The following is a 4217-nucleotide window of genomic DNA, read 5'->3' on the forward strand; positions in this document are numbered from 1 at the left end:
GAGCTATAAATTATGAATAGTTCTTCAGTGAATTGAACTTTGAAGCTTAAATAACGGAGCAGTGAAAGTCTGGGAAACTGAAAGATGTACAGTTTTAATTTAGTGCTACCCCAAAAACTCAGTTAAAACATTTAAACATCTTTCTTTACTTTAACTAGAATCTTCAATGGACCAAAAGTGCCTCTGGGGAATCAGCAAAGCGTTCTGCAAGATCTGAAGAAGATTTGTGGGGAGGAGGCCATGGAGAGGGGGAACTATCTACACTTCAAAGGGTTTCTTTCAATATCACTATTTCAGAAGATTTACAAAATGTTTATTATTTATACATTTAGTTATTTAAACAAATGTAATGTATTAGTCAGATGAGAACAAAAAGAGTTTGAAAACTTTTTATGCTGTAAAAAAAATAAAGCCTGTTGGACTGACGTTTCCTTTGACGTTCCTTTCTCTTTTTAAAGAGATTTTTTTCAAACCAAAGACCAAAATAATGTCAAGTTCTCACCTCTCTGTTGAGGTTCAAAGGATTTTTCCCCCTTCATTTTAGTATTATTTTGTATGGTAAGTATCTTATCAAATGAAGGCTGTGTTTGCCTGAATTTCAATGAAAAATAAGGTAGAAGTAAGAAGCCAGAAGCAAGCAATCCACACCGAAAGCGCTACTTTCTACACTTTTGAAATAGCTACTCTAAAAAGCCTGCAAAAAGAACAGAAACAGCAATTGAAAAAATGCAAAAACCCCATACTGACATGACTTTGCAGTTTCATTATGTCACATCATTTAAAACTAGCTTCAGAAAATAGGAAAATACTTTCTAAAGCCAGGGTATCTAGAAGTGTTCAGTGGCCACGGCTGTTACCTGTGGGCAGAAGGACGGCACAAAAATGCTGGGAAATTTTTTTTTTTTGTTAAGTTTCTGTGTGATATAAAAATTCAGGAAGTCCTTTGAGCATATGATGAACTTCAAAAACATGCTTAAGTTCCCCTTACAGTTATATGACTTTAGTATGGGCTTGACGCTGTTCTGACCTGGCTCCTAAGCCTGCAACAACTTATCACAATGTTATTTTTTTAATCTTCGTCATTTCCAGGCCCCATTCTGCACGTCCAAATAATTTCTGTTTCTTTGAAAACATAGATTTACTATGGGAGAAGTTTCATTCAAATTAAACAGGCTAACCTTTCAAAAAACCTGATCTGCCAGGTGAGACAGATTTAATAAAAAGTGTTAGTAAGCATCTCTCCTGTGTCCTCTGGGCCTTTGTGGAGCAGGTCCTTTCAGGAGAGGAGCGGTGCAGGAAAAGCATGTACACCTTTGCCCTCAGTCCACCAGTTTTCCACGGCCTCCTGTGCAGCCAGAGGTTCTGCCCGGTGCCCCTAGGTCCTCTGAGAACATTTCTTTCTGTTAATGGACGCCTGGCTGCACCCGGTCTCACTGCTGTTCTGGGACCTTCCTGCTGGCCATGAGCGCATTCCCCCAGCTGATCCTGCCCAGCCCACTGCGGGACTGTGCTGGTTTGCCCCAAAGTGCTTCACCTGCTGCAGGTGCCCAGGCCATGGCGAGCAGCCAGCCACCTGCCCTGCGTTACAGCCTCAGCGCAGCCTGTGGGCAAACCAGCAGGCAGCTGTCTTCCAGCAGCTTCCAGGCCAGCGTGGGAGATGGGTGTACAGAAGTTTCTATGCAACCTTTGACTGTGAAGGTGAGTTCCTACTGCCTACCTAAAAGGCAGTGGCAAATCAGAAGCTTTGTAATGGCATGCTGCATATTTTAGCTTAACTTCAGTAAAATCAGAGGCTATTGATTGATTTTATGGCCATACGAATGTTGCCAGCTAGACTAAAATATATGGCAGGCCAGAACTGAGTTAATATGCCAGTAAGACAAAGAGCCTTTGCCAGCAGGGAACTGTAAAGCTCTGAATTCCCTAAGGCTGTAACTAGGTGAAGCAAAGGTATGGCTGGTTACCTACTGCTATGCTAACGTCACTTGTACAATTCATACAGCTGATGAGAAACTCCTAGAAAAATGGAGATGCCTTGGCAATGGTGTGCTTAGTTCTATTCAGACTATTGTAATGTTCATTTGCCTTTTCTTTGCTTGAAGTAGCATTTATCATTGTTTAGGGAGTACTAATGGCGGGGGTTTTAGTAAGCTTCTCCAGCATGCTGTCCTTTATCTCCTTCTGTTATTCCTGTCCCTGCTGAGAGCTAGTCAACACACTTTTTTCTGGATGAAAGTTTGTGTTTTCTCAATCGGGGACTGAACTCTCACTGCAATTGAGAAGTTTTGCAAATAGTTACTGCTTTCAAATGTATTTTTATTAGGGGAAAAATTCAGAACAAACCGGTTGAATTTACTGTTTTGATCATGTTAATACCTTTGAAAGCTTTAGTTTTGACAAAATGATGTCGGTTATTATTCTGATTAATTTCCCATCTTTTTGTATTATAGCAAATATCAGTTAGTATTGTGTTATAGACAAGTTAGCTATTACTGTTCAGCACTGAAGCAATGCACTTTGGCTTATCAGTGTTTCAGAATCACAAACTACCTTGCAACCTGTGTCTTAACAAAACAACTGCCTACCTTTATACAAGGCTTGCTTCAAAATTTGAAAATACTCTCTGGAATATGGGAAATAAAGTTAGAATCATAGAAATCTCACTTCAAGTTATGAAAATCTCAGTTGTTGAAATTTCTGTACTGAAAACTCGGTGTAGTTGTTTCTGCTTACTGTTGCTCTGCATTAGTTTGCTTGATTCGGCCTTCTCTTACTTTGTGATGAATTAATGAAATACAGAAGTTCTCTTAATGTGAAGGATGCGTTATCCGATTCAAAGTCCAAAGAACCCACAACTTCAATGGTGATGCCGCTTGCTTGTAAGAGCAAACACAGCCATAGTTATTAGCAGCTGCCAAGCCACAGACCAACTTGTACCCCATAGTCCTTTAAACTCTTGTCAATCATCCTCCAGGTTAGAAAAAGGAAGAGTTAAGGAGAGGCTCAGAGTACTGCAAACCTGTTAATACCTCACAAAGAGCATTTTAGGGCAGGTCAGTCCATACAGACCTTGTGGCTGAAAGGGAACATCTAAGCAGAACTTCCATGTGAGGTGTGAAGACTGATCCACACCAGCCCGTGATCTCTCAAACTAAGTTGTTGCAGAAGAAGTTTGGCGAGAAAACAGTCTGCTTTTTCACCTAGTCTTAGATCTAAAAGTCTTACAGTGACCTTTGTTACTTTAGCTGGTTTTTATCTATTTACTTAGAAAGTTTCTATCATTTTATCTGTTGTATGTTGCTGTGACTATGTTGTTTTCTTTCTAGTAAAAAAAATAAAAAAATCAAGATGTGCTCAATATCTTAGTCTGTGGCCACCAGATGCCTTGAACCATAGAAATATCAAAATATTGCAATGCTTTGTTTGTTACTATACAGTTAAAGGGGGAATGGGTCATTATTTATTTGATTATTTTCAAAACAGCACTGAAATTGCAAAAAGATTCTTCAAAAAATGTGAAGATATAGTAATATTGTGCATTTTTAACTTTGACTTATCTACAGCTGATAATGCTGATACTAACTTTACTAGATACCGTTGCCTGCAAACTAATTAGAAAATTAAAATTTATGCTTAGGTGATTGTTCTGCTTGCATTCTTCATAATTTACTATAGCAAAATCATTGTTTGATCTTGAGTGTTGCAGAATAAATGTTATCAGTTACTTTATCAGCCAAAGAATTTTGGAACAGAAGATATTTTTTCAACTTTTGATTCCATGAAAATGAAGGGGTGTATCTATAATATATCACCATGCCACTGAAAGGGTCTTAAAATAGTATATGTTACCAGATACTTATAAACATGAGGTGAGGATTGCAATTTTTAATAATTTAAGGATGATAAAGTGGTTCTTTCAGTGAATGACTGCTACTCATATTTCTTTCATTATGAGCGAAAAGAATTTTTTTAAATTAGGACAAGCTGACCTCGTATGTGCTTAAGTTTGATATAGTATGTTGATTGCTCGGTTACCAAAGACTGATGACAAAAGCTTTGGTCATAAATAGAGCTCTCGTATAAATACATCCTAGCGAAAGGGAAAAAAATTAATTCGAATATATGCATAGGTTTTTATACGCGCCTGTCCATTTTGAGTGCACCAAACAAAAATTACTTTAACTTGATGCTGTTCTCGGGGGGGGCTGGGGGGGGGG

This window comes from Pygoscelis adeliae, unplaced genomic scaffold, assembly GCF_000699105.1.
Source record: "Pygoscelis adeliae isolate BGI_AS28 unplaced genomic scaffold, ASM69910v1 Scaffold172, whole genome shotgun sequence".
Classification (NCBI taxonomy): domain Eukaryota; kingdom Metazoa; phylum Chordata; class Aves; order Sphenisciformes; family Spheniscidae; genus Pygoscelis; species Pygoscelis adeliae.